Raw genomic sequence first — 13,445 nt, 5'->3', positions numbered from 1 at the left:
ATTAAAATAACAGCACAGAAGACAACTCGAGCTATCCTGAAATTCTTCTACTCCAGGGGTGGCAGGTTGGTGGGTCCAGCACTGAAGGTTTTTCTTGCAAAAGTGGCTGCTCAAATCCAATGTGGGATTGAGATTATAAGACTATGAAGGAGTTGGAGGTTTGTCAAAATAAATCTCTGAGATTATTGCTGGCAGTACCTCCAGGGACCCCAGCTCCTTTCCTCAGAGCAGAGACAGGTGTAGAAGCCAGGGCTCAGAAGGCAGCCCTTGTGTATTAGAAGAGGTTCCTGGATCTGCCAGAAGGCCACCTCCCCAAGCTTTGCTTGAGAGAACAAATGACGAAGGGCGGCTGGGCTAAATCATGCCAGGAGTTGCTAACTTCCAAAAACCTTCTATCAGACATTTTTACCACATCTGGAGCCAAAAACAAATTGAGAGATTACATATATGGAATAGATAACAGTCAGGGTTTAAATTTAATCAAAGCTTCAAACTTTTCTCAATGGTATTACCTGTTTAAAACAGATCGTGAAAGAGCTCAATACCTACAAACCCATACTTTTGCTTCTTTGAGAACCTTGTTTACAGAACTACGCTTCCAAACCATGCCCACAGCATTCTTGGATGGCCGATATAGACGCGTTCCAAGAAACTTACGGTTCTGTACCTGTGGTATGGGAGAGTTAGAGGATATCTCACACTATTTACTGTATTGTCACCTATGTAAAAATCCCAGGGAGAGATTCCTGGAGCAGATTTGGGCATCCTTACAGGGGGAAAGTTCCTATGTGAAAATTTGCTGGTTATTCTCGGATTGCGACCCTTATGTTACACACAAAACAGCTTTGTTTGCTAAAGGCACCAAGTATATTCGCGCAATCACTCTGAATGCTATTGCAGTGGGCTGTGCAGGCGATTCACTAACTTGATTTCTGTTATTGCATGGTGTTCTTCTGTTACTGCATGGTCTATCAAGCTGTTCTCTTTGTAATGGCTATTAGTCAACTACAATAAAAAAGATTTGATCTTGATGTATTTAATTGCCTTTCGGAGAGCCTGTTTAAATCATTCCTCAGGCTTCACAACCCTCTGCCCAAGCCTATAGACATTAAATCAGTAGTATTGCCTGAAAACATTTTGCTACCTGAAGCAGAGCGCAAATAGCACTTACTCTCTGCTGCACCATTTAGACAAAAATCCTGGCTCCCTCTGTGTCACCCACATGCCTGAAACAAGTTGCTTCACCCAGCTCCATGACAGGGCTGGCCCAACTGAAGTCTCAGTCAACAGTTTCCGACATAAACTTCCCACATCTTTGTTCCAAAGAGCTTTAGACTCAGAGTGACGTCTTTCATTCACATTGATTTTTGCTCTGAGCTTCCCGCATCCAAAGTTAAAAGCTTTGTGTGATTCGTCTGGCTCGCTATATTGTACTCCATGCGTGTATTCACACTGTACCACTGAAATAGTTTTAAAGCCTTTCTCTTCCTCGCCACTTGCTCCCATTTTGGCGGCACAGTGTAAATACACACATAAGTGGGATGTGACACAGCATAGGATAAACCAGGAGCAATCTTAGTTCACCTCATGGGGCAGCTCCACACAGATCGAGTTTAAGTCTAAATAGCTCCTCATAACCACTTCCACTATCCATATACCCGTTGATCTACTTGCTCTAAATGACAGCCCAGATAGATGCGACGGCCAGGAGTGCCTACTATCAGCTTTGGCTGATATGCCAGCTGTGCCCCTTCCTAGAGTTGGAAGACCTAAAGGCAGTAGTGCACACACAGATAACTTCGAGGCTCAACTTCTGCAGTGCACTCTACATAGGGCTACCTTTGTGCCTAGTCCGGAAACTTCAACTAGTTCAAATATGGCAGCCAGGCTTGTCACCAGTACACCTAGGGGTCACCACATTGCACCAGTTTTAAAATCTCTTCACTGGCTGCCAATTAGTTTCCGGGCAAAGTATAAAGTGTTGGTTATCACCTTTAGCCCTACATGGTTTGGGTCCAGGTTACCTGCAGGATCGCTTTCTCCCGTACAATCCGCCCTGCACACTCAGGTCCTCTGGGAAGAATTTACTCCAGCCAACAAAAACAAGGCTGACAACTATTACCCAGAGGACCTTTTCTTCTGCCACTCCCAGTTTGTGGAATGGCTTGCTGGGAGAGATTCGTCAACTTTATAGTCTTCCAGAATTTAATGAAGCCATAAAGACTGATCTCTTCCGGCAGGCCTACCCATTTGAATTTTAAATTTGCCTTTTAATGATGTGCTGCTTTTAGTGATGTATTGGTTTTAAATGTTTTAATTAGTTGTGTGATGTTGCATTTGTGTTGTGCCCCACCTCGATCCAAAGGGAGAGGCAGGTAACAAATATTTTTTTTATTATTATTATTATATTCCTGAAACCCAAAGTCAAATAACAGAACAGTTGATACCTCATATGCGATGTCAAGAAGCACCAATACTGTATGAAAATGGCACCAAATTGCATGCATTTTCTTGATTTTTGTGGTTGTTGTGCAACTGATTGTAAATGCAGTATTATTTATTTATTTATTTATTCATTTATTTAACCGCACTTTTACCCCTGCTCATCGGCAAAAAACGGCTCCTGCATATTTCTTCGCAATATTAAACGTTCAGCATGGCTCAATTGAGTAGTCTTGTAGACTTTTACGGCTGCAATACAATACATTTACCTGGGAGTAAGTTCCACTGAACTCAGTTGGGCTTATGTCAGAGTAGTCATGTATATGAGAGCATTGTTAAGTGAGGAGGAGAAATGTGTGTGCATGGAGGGAGGAGGTGTAGGGAATTAGAAGCTCAGAAAGTGGGCTTCCAGTTCAGTAACAGACCATTTCTTCTCTTCTCCCCACCCCCACCCCCGCTCCCCATAATTGCTTCTACATTTTGGGATGTTCCAAGTGTTATAAAAATTCACATTTTTTGTTTTGTTTTCTGAACTAAATCAATGTGTTAGTTATAGCTGAGTCTAGAAATCAATTTATTCAGTAAACTTTTTTTTAATCTTTCCCGTTAAACCAGGCTTGTAAATAAGTCTATAAAAGTTACAGGCCACCATTCTGTTTAACAACCAGACCTAATCACAGCTAATTATTTTAGAGTACAATTCTATGCATGTTTAGATAGGAAAAAGCTCTACAGCTCCATGGCTAGCAAGGGAATGTTGGAAGTCATAAGACTTTTTCTGTCTAAACATGCATAGGATTGTGTCATTAGTAATTTGTGATGTGTCAGTAGTTTGAAACAATCTATACAGCCCAGTCCTATTCATATTTACTCAGAAGTTAATCCTACAGAATTCAGTGGGACGTTCTCTAGTAAATTTATTCACAAAATGGCCGCCTAGGAGGCAATTCTTTCTTCCGTCATCCTGTTAACTGGATGTCCGATTACAGCCTGGAGTTATTACAAGATTGTGTACAGGTTTTTTTTAAGAATATTTTTGAGATCCACCAGCTTTATTTCAAAAGTAGGAAATCCCTACTTGATTTTTCCATTGTGGGGAATAAAATGTGCAATAGGAATAGGGTATTTGCAGTATGAGCAGATAGCAGTGGTTGTTTTGATAAACTGAATTGTGTTTGATTTTTATTATGAAGGTGTCACCATTTCTTTTTCTGCACATGTAGTTGAAGCCTATTAATTTCATCAATAGATTTTTTGTACATTTCTTTCTTAAAGCTAAACTCTGCTACAAGTGATTTGAAAGTTATTACGCAGTTTTTTATAATTGCCACAGGACAAGGGAAAATATAGATAACCAGTGAATCCTAGAAACTAGTGACAGAAATAATATTTGAAAACATTGTTTGAATCGTATTGCTAGGACTTGTGTTTTCCATATCTTTTAAGACCCTCATTTTAATGGATTCTGTTTGTTTATTGGGTTTAATTTTAACTGGGATTTTAAAATTGTTTGAATCAAAAGTGTTTTTCTAACTCGTTTAACATAGAAATTTACTGTCTCTTTTTTTTAATATTGGAAGCTGCCTTTGGAAAACCATAGGAATAAACCAGGATATGGATGAGTTTCATGCACCCAGTCACAGTGACCACCAATCTGGGTGGGTAGGGGCCAGTGCCAGTCCCAAAATTGCTTTTGAACTGGTTTCGTTTCCCTTCTCTTTCTCTTTGCCCCTGTTTCTCTTGCTTCTATCACAGCCTTCCCCAAGTTAGCGCTCTCCAGATGTGTTGAACTGCGCCTCCCAAGGCCATGCTGGCTGGGAATTATGGGAACTGCAATCCAACACATCTGAAAAGGGCAGGTTAAGGAAGTCTTTTCTAACCTCATTTCCTTGTCTGCTGCAGGCAGAAGCTGAACTGGTTGTTCCTCACCACTGTATATTTAATTCTTTAATCCTTTGCTCCACTAAGCATGGCCATTTTAGAACATAAGAAGAGCCCTGCTGGATCAGACCAAGGGTCCATCTAGTACAGCACTCTGTTCACACAATGACCCAACCAACTGTCCACCAGGAACATACAAGTATGTTGGAGAAGGGGGTTTCCATATGAATAAGCATTACTCAGTTTAGTGCTCTTGAGTGTTTGCATAAGTGGGGATTGCTCACAGAAAATAATTTCCCCTCGAATTTTAAGACTCTGGGCCTAAAGCTACATCGACTGTAGGCTTGTGTTCAACAAAACCATGTACTTAGCTGTAAAGATGTGCAAAAGTACTTATCTAAATGGAAATCTATTTAAATATTGGCTTAACTTCTGGCCTTCATCGCTGTATGGCTGATTACATTTTATGGGGCAATTAGCTCCTCTTTACACATTACTGATCCATTGTTAGAACAGTAAATAGTAACAAATATAATTTCTACAGAATAATGGAAAGCACGTCAATACGATACCATAGAACTTCTGAACACCTTGTTCCAAAAAAAAGATTTCATAGTCTATTTGCTGGAAACCCACTACCTCTTACAGTGCAATCCTATTCTAGAGTCATGCTCTCTGGATAAGGATAAATTTTCTGTTAAACCCCCTATTCCAGCTGGGAGTTGTAATCCAATACAACTGGAAGGCATCAAGTTGGGCAATGCCACCCTACACTGTAACTCCTGGCACTCTAATGACCACTGAATGGCATAGAAAAGCCATTGTTACTTTAAGGCGTAAGTGATGGCTCTATGCTACCTCCAGTATCAGAGGTGGTACACCTGTGTACACCCGTTGCTAGAGCACATGCCATTGCACTCATGACTTGCTTTTATGGTTTTCCCATTGACAGCTGGGTGGCCACTGTATGAACAGAATGCTGGACTAGATGAACCCTTGGTCTGATCCAACATAGCTCTTCTTAAGTTCTTATTATTGTAATTATAAGAATGGAATTAGCAAGATGCTAATCTAAAGCTGCCTGAGGCTGCCCGCCCCCGGCATCCCCGTATCTGAGTCATTGCAGCACAACGTTAGGAGTATATAAATCCCAGCAAGGGAACAGAATTCATCTGATATATGCACTAATATATGCACCATGAAGCTAATCACTTGGTCTCTCCATCTGTGAAACTGTGGGGTGGGGAGTTTGATGAGGAACTTCAACAAAATGGAACTTTGCACAAATAGCAACCACCATCAAGGCTCCTAATAACTACTTTGGGCAGATGACTAATATTTGTATTCTCAGACCCTGTTCAGATCCTTTGCCAGAGTCACACCTGCCTACCAAGAACACAGGAAGCTGTCTTACACTGAGTCAGACCTTTTGTCCATGTGGCTCAGCATTCCAGGATTTCTGTCAGGTATCTTTTCCTTCTCTACACAGGGCTTTGCTAGATGGAGGTTTCAGCCCGGGCTGACCCCGGGCTCACCTCTGTGCGTCCGGATGACGCACAGGGGATCCCGGGGTCAGCCAGGGCTGAAACCTCCTTCAGCCCGGGCTAACCGGAACCTCTTTTGGCCCGGCATTACCCGCGGCCCCGGGCTGAGCCCGAGACTGTGGGCATCTAGCTCGTTCTGCTGCTTTTCCTGGCTACCGTGCTTACTTGCGAGTAGCCGGGACAAGCGGCGGAACCCAGGGGAGGGGTGTGTGGGGAAACGAAGCCAGCAGAGGGGGGGGGGGGAGATCGGAGCCCGGGGGAAGTGGGGGGGAAGTTCAGAGGCAGGGGGGAAGGGAGTTGGCAGGCGGGCGACGGAGCTGGCGGGGATGGGGAGGGAAATTAAGCTGGTGGGAGAGGGGGGAAGATGGGAGCCTGCGGGAGGTGGGGGGGAAGATCGAAGGCAGGAGGAAGGGGGCTGGCAGGCGGGCAACGGAGCTGGCAGGGATGGGGGGGGAACGAAGCTGGCGGGAGAGGGGGGGAGATCGAAGGCCAGGGGAGGTGGGGGGAAGATCGGAGGCAGGAGGAAGGGGGCTGGTGGGCGGGCAATGGAGCTGGTGGGGATGGGTGGGGAAATGAAGCTGGTGGGAGGGGGGAGCAGGGAGAGTTTTTTTTTTTTTTTTAAGGGCCTTACGTAAGCGTAGGAGCGTTCCTGCGTCCGGCCCCTTTAAAAAATAATTTTAAAATGGCGGACGTGACGGGGCTTTGCTTTCCCCCGTCACGTCTATGTTTAGCAAGGCGCTACAGCCTGTGCTACTTGTAGCTCGGGCTTGCCGCTCCTCCCGCCCAGAATAGGTGGTATGTCTAGCAAAGCCCTTAGAGATGCTGAGGATTGAGCCCTGGGATCTTTTGCATGCAAAGCAGGTTCTCTGCAGAAACTTCGACTCTCTGCCTGCAACTGGTGAGGCTTTTCTTGTGCAATCGTCCTCGCTCATTCACAGAGGCTTACTGGGGGTTTAGACGACTATGTCTTCTACTTGTAGCCCTCCTGTGTTTTTCTCACTGTGTTTTTCTCACCTGAAAAAAAAAGAAGTCTATTAAGGAAGAAAAGATGGAAGAGTTGATGGATTGACCGTTCCAATGAATGTCAACTCTATCTTCCGCATTAGGCAATATTGTGGGATCTTTGGTTCTTCTTCGTGGTCTCTGTGCATCACGCCATGGGCTCTGCGCTTGCGCCGAGCCTTTGCTTCGGAAAGGATTAGTAGCTGAGCAAAACTGTTATTTTGGCGGGAACTCCTCCCCCTACCGTCCACTGCGCATGCCCTTGTGCGTTCCCGCCTTCCCCTCAGTTCCTTTGCGACCTGAGTCGAACCCGGTACCGAGGGGAAAGAGAAGAATCTTCTGTATCAAAAATTGACACCGAAGAGGGGACGGAGGGGGGGGGGGGTTGACTACTCGAAGAACCACAGTTACAGGTAAGCAACCTGTTCTTCTTCTTTGTGGTCTCTGTGCATCACACCATGGATGATTACCAAGCTAAACTACTCACCAGAGGCAGGTCGGTGTCATTGTAGAACTGCAGAAAGGACTGCTCTGCCGAAGGAGGAATCATTCCGAGAGTGGACGTCGACATTATAATGCTTGACAAACGTCAATGGATGGGACCATGTAGCCACTTTGCAAATGTCAATAAGCGGAACTCCTCTGGCGAATGCCGTAGATGTGGCCAAGCTTCTGGTAGAGTGTGCACTCACTCCATGTGGAGGGTCCAGCTTCGAGAGCTACTAATCCTTTCCGAAGTAAAGGCTCGGTGCAAGCGCAGAGCCCATGATGTGACTGCACAGATGACCACTCGAAGAACCACAGTTACAGGTAAGCAACCTGTTCTTTCCATGCATGGACCATGGTGGAGGGGAAGGCAAGGAAGGAAAAGGTTCCAGGCCAGCCTCCCTCCATATGTGTTGGACTACAATTCTCAGCATCCCCCAGACAGCGCAGCTCCTGTGATTCCTTATATTTTGGATTGGGTCTAGATTTAGTTAGTTGCACTTACTTTTCACTGAAATCAGTGAGACAAATTAGTCATGACCAAATGGGACTTCACCCCTTGAAATCTATTCAGGAAAGGCCATAGCTCAGCAGAAGAGCACCTGCTTTGGATGCAAACGATCCTAAGTTTAGTCCAGGTTATCTCCAAGGGAAAGTCTTCTCCAAGGGCAAGTCTGCTGTCTGCCAGCCAGTGTATGCAATATTGAATTAGATGGACCAATGGACTGGCTGCTACTGTAGCTACGTTGCCTCCCTGTACCCTCAAACATTGTTTTTGTTCTTAGTCTGCTTTTGATATTGCTGCTTCTGGTGGATCTGAACTGCTTATGCCAGTGAAGGTCTGGCAGGTCTGTCATGTAGGATGATAAGAATATTGTCATCCTATGGACTTTTAATATCTAGGTCTTCGTTATTATTGTCTCCTGAATATTTTACATGAATGGTGCAAATTCTTTAAGAGGAAATGCACAATACATTTAGAGGCAAATTAAATCGTGTCCATGCAATCTCCAGGGTACACAATAAGCTGGAAAAGACTGCTCTCATTAAAATCTCCTGATGCCAACATCGCAAGAAACAACACAAGCATCTAATTATGGGAATAGTGTAGGCAGCACTCTAGGTTGGGCGGAGGTATAGTTTGATCTAATATGGGAAAAGAATTCCCTCTGGGTACTGCTAACCTGAATGTTCAAAAGCAAAGGAATTGGTAGAAGCTTCATGAGACTTTCAGAAACAAAGATTAATCTTTGAGTCCTTTTGGATACGTGTTTGCAAGCTGGAGATGAGAGGCTATGGGTGCTTCCAGACCAGGTCCTTACGGTGCCATCTTCCTGCCTCAGTCACAGAATTTTATGACTTTTTTGACCTGTAATACTCTCTTGTGTGCCTTATGGCTTCCTCCATCTTTTTTCTTACTGGGCTAATTCTGTGACGGAAAGACCAAAGACAGAATAGCAGCACAATGCCTTCTGATTGGTAGTGCTAGGAGCCCTCTGCCTGGAAATCCTATATGAGCTGTGGGTTTCATGAGAAAAATAAGCCTCTTCCAGCTGTTATCAGAATGCTGAAAGGGTGAACTCAATTTCTTGAGTAATATCAAAATAAACAAAACCCAGCTTGGTTTTAGAAGTCTTTGAAGCAAAACATGGAACATCTTGGCTTATGATTTGGTTGTCCATGCCTTGCAGTGACTGGAGGGTACTTCTAGCATAAGGTAGCTGTTTGGGAAGAGCTGTGACTCAGTGATAGAGCACATGTTTTGCATGCTAAAGGTCCCAGGTTTGATCCCTGGCAGTTTTAGCTAGGGTTAAGAGGAATACCTGTCTGAAATCCTGGAAGACTGCTGCCATTCAGTGTAGACAATATTAAGATGGACATATGGTCTGACTTGATATAAATCTGCAATCTTAATCACACTTACCGGGAGTAAATGTCACTGAATTACTTTCTGAAGTACGTGCCCCCTGGGGCTTATGGGAGTTGTAGTCCAACACATCAGGAGGGTACCAGGTTAGAGGAGATTGCTCTCATGTTCCAACTAAATATTCTCCATATACGATTTTCTAACTTCTTTCCCCACGTCTAGTCTAAAAATGGCAGTAGAAATTGACTGCTGCTTCCACCCAGAAAAATTCATGGTTTCTAAAATTACTTTTATCTGAATGAGGAAAACAGAACTTTTACTTTTTGTGTGGTGATTAGGATGACACATCATTGCTGCTCATTCTGCATATTCATTAGGAAATACAGGTTTTAAAAGAATACATTTATTTCCCCATAGGTTGTTGAAAGCAAAGATGCAAAAATTGCCTCCTTTACACATTGGCTGTTGATTATGTTAAAGGTCAAAACTGTGCCCTTGATGGCAATTAACCTAAGTTAAGGCCAGCATTCTTTTTGCACTTGTGCATTGGTATTTCGGAATAGAAAAACAACTTTCTCAGTACTTGCAGCTTGCATTTTTAATGAAAATAGCTTTCGTGTTATGATCACTAGTCTTGTCTAAATCTGATTAGATTTAAAAGTAATCACACATTTATATATTTTCCATTAATTCATCCACATCTCTTGAGATGAGCAACAGCAGGTTTATTGTAGGAACAGTCCTCAGAGCGTTCAAGTCCTCGTAGGGAGAAGCCAGAACTCAGTAACAGAGCTTCATACACAGAAGGTCCCGAGTTCGATCTCTAGCATTTCCAGGTAGGGCTGGGAAAACTCCTGCCCTGAAACCCTGGAGATCTGCTACTGCCAGTCAGTATCAACAATACTGGACTAGGTGGACCAATGGTATGACTCAGTACAATGCAGGTTCCTGTGATTCTGCAGAGTTTCTCTTTTTTCCAACATAAGTTCATCCTCTCTTGTTTCTGCATCAGATTGCGATCCCCCCCCCCCCGGCAACATCTCTGGGCATGTCTAGACCTCCTGGCTTTCTGGGAGGGAGTGGGGAGGATCTCATGGTATTATGCTTGCGAGATCCTCTCCCTCAGTCTACATGTGTTTTTTGTGGGGGTCTTTTGAAGATGAATGCTCAAGCACAAAGGTAAGGGTTTTGTTTTGTTTTTTTAAATTCCCACTCCCCCTATCCCACCCCCAATGCCCAGGTCCCGGCTCCACGCGGTTACTCGCGAGGAGCCGGGACAAATCTGCAATGGCGGGCCATACCTCTCACGGTCTCGGGATCATCCCTAGATCACAGGGAAAAATGCAATTAAAGGGTAAGGCGATATCTCGGGGAAAGGGAGGGATCATCTCTCCCTGTTCCTGGGATCCCCTGTGGACGCACAGGGACGATCCCTGCCCTCTGTATGAAAATTGTTAATATTCTATTCCATCCAATTTAATTTCTCTTTGGCAGTAGTGTGTGTGTGTGTGACCTGAAGATAATCTGATGAGGTTCGATGAGCAACATTTTGCACAAGCTCAGAGTTTTGTGTCATAAAGACTGAAAAGAATCTGACAAGTTACTCCTTCACAGCTCTGAGGCAACTTGTCAGTTTCACTTGTGGAGTTGAAGAGGAATGAAGACAGGGCTCTCAGATTCAAATACAGGGTGTGCTTTATTCCCGTGTTGTTGATATATAGCTAAGGACCACCACCTTTTGGGGAGGTGAGGGTTTAAAACCTTTAGCTTTTATTGATAGCAGGAACCAGTAAAACAGATACGTTTAGCTTAGAAACAACTTCAAGGCGCATGTCTTTGTGTCTTTAGATCCTTTCTTTGTGAAGGATCTAAATCCACAGCAAACTCAGTGTTTCTAATTAGCAGCTGGTGTTCTGTACTCCTTGATAAGGAGTTGCTTGCCTGTCTTTTTCTTTCAAGTATGCACAATTCAACCCAGAACTCCCTGTAAGATTCCACAAACATAGTTGAACACAGATTCCATTTTGGATTTCTCTTGCACACAGTGCAATACAGACTCCATTTTAGATTTCTTCCATACATCTTTTAAATTTATTTTTATTTATTATTATTACATTTATGTCCCATCTTTTTCCCCTCTTGGAACTTACATGGTCCTTCACCTCTCCATTTTAGCCTCACAATAACCCTGTGATGTAGCTTAGGCTGAGAGTAAGGCCACAGCTAGACCTAAGGATTTATCCTGGGATCATCCAGGGTTCGCCCCTGCCTGAGCACTGGAGCACTGGTGAGAACTAGATGGTATGTAGTTAACACTGTCACCAGCAGCTGTATTCACTAACCATTGCACAAGCAACAGGAAAGTGTAAAAACTCAGCTTTTGCTGAGGGGGAGGTTGTTTCCATGTGCTTCTTTCAGAAACTTCATAGATAACTAAGACACATCGCAGAATTTCCGTGGGGAGTTGTTAAGGGAGTGGGTGGGGAGTTCCTAGCTTGTTTTGATGGAGGCTGTCATGACATCCAAAAGGATGTCCGTGGCACTGAGTACCTTAACTGGGAATTGTCTGCCAGCCGGCTTTCATATCGCTAAGAGGACAGAAGTATTATTTATTTATTTATTGCATTTTTATACCACCCAATAGCCAAAGCTCTCTGGGCGGTTCACAGTATTCTCTGCCTCCTCATTTTGTCCATATATTATACATTAGATCTTTAACATTTGTATTTTCCCCCAGACTTTTACTCCTGCTTTTGGGGACTTTGAGGTATGATTGGCAGGTTTCAAGTAGTTCTGGCATTTGCATCTGAAAAGCAGCTTGAGGTTAGCCTATTATGTATTAGAAAGGTTTCTTTCTAAATTTTACGTTGTTATTAACTTGTCAACGAGTAAATTTTTGTTTGAAACAATTTATCCTTTTATTTTCCAGACCCCAACCTCTCTTTAATGCAGCCGTTGTCATTTTAACCCCCCAAAGGTTCCTACTACTCAAGAACTACAGAATTTGAAAGCCTTTTATACATTCAACCAACATTCATACATCTACTATACTCATGACAAAGAGAAATGTCGATTAAGTGGGAAAGTTTGAAAGCAGACAAAGGAGGGAGGCAGTACACACCAGATAATACTTAGTTAAGGCTTTATAAATGCTGTATATTTTCAGATAAATTTCTCCATTATTTCATTATACATCTCTTCCATACTCTGCATGTCTACTCAGGGCACCAGATTGGGGAAGTCATAACCCATTTAATAGGATGCCATTTAAAGGAAATGGAGGAAGTCTCTGAAGGAGCTCAGGGCACATCACAATGGGTAAAATCCAACACATACTGAGAGTAGACCTATTGAAATGAATGGGGACTTAAGTGAGTCATGGCTAAAATAAGTCCCATTCATTTCAGTAGGTCTACTCACACTACAACTTACGTTGGATTTTACCCAATAACTTTAGGGGCCTTCCTAGACGAGGGCTTAGCCCGGTGCAAGGCCTGGGCTCCCTGCTGTGCGTGCAGACGACGCACAGGGGATCCCGGCGTCAGGACGGGCTAAACCCTCCCTTGACCCGGGATAACCGGATCCGCTTGTGGCCCGGTTTTTCCGCAGCCCCGGGCTCAGCCCAGGGCTGCGGAAGGTCTAGTTAGTTCCGTGGCTTTTCCCGGCTGTTCGCTTACTTGCGAGTAGCTGGGAGAAGCCTCGCACTGGGCACAGTGCTCTGCGCTGTGTCCATCGGGCTGGGGGGAGAGATCATGGACGGGGGCCGGAGGGGGCATTGGACATGGCGAGTGGGCGAGCGAGCGGGGTGTGTGAACAGGTGAGCGGGGGGGGGGTGGACATGGCAAGCAGTGTGTGTGTGGACATGGTGAGCGGGGGGTGGATGGGCGAGCGAGGGGGTGCGCGAGCGAGCGAGGGGGCGAGTGGGGAGCCGAGCGGACGGGCGGACGGACGGGGAGCGGGGTGGGGCATCATACATTGTGGGGGGAAATCGGGGGCAGGGGGGAGCAGGGAACCTTTTTTAAAAAAGAAGACTTACCTTATTGTTGGTGTGCTCCTGTGCACATGGCCCCTTTAAGTTTTTTAAAAAATGGAGGACGCGACCGGGCTTTCCCTTACCCCATCGTGTCTTATGTATAGAAAAGGACGATGGCCCGCGCTAGCTGCAGCGCGGCCTCGCTCCTTCTCCTCTCCGGATTAACAGGTAGGTCTAGCAAGTCCCAAAG

The 13,445-nt window shown here is 44.6% G+C and overlaps 1 protein-coding gene across 1 annotated transcript in view; it reads left to right on the top strand.

The window, feature by feature from the left end:
• LOC134413436 (probable acyl-CoA dehydrogenase 6) overlaps positions 1 to 13,445 on the top strand; it is a 61,502-nt gene that overhangs the window by 18,853 nt on the left and 29,204 nt on the right. The gene's annotated exons all lie outside the window — the stretch shown is intronic.

Source organism: Elgaria multicarinata, chromosome 1 (assembly GCF_023053635.1).
Source record: "Elgaria multicarinata webbii isolate HBS135686 ecotype San Diego chromosome 1, rElgMul1.1.pri, whole genome shotgun sequence".
Lineage (NCBI taxonomy): Eukaryota > Metazoa > Chordata > Lepidosauria > Squamata > Anguidae > Elgaria > Elgaria multicarinata.
Note: the sequence above shows the minus strand (reverse complement) of the source record. Positions and strands in the feature narration are given on the sequence as shown.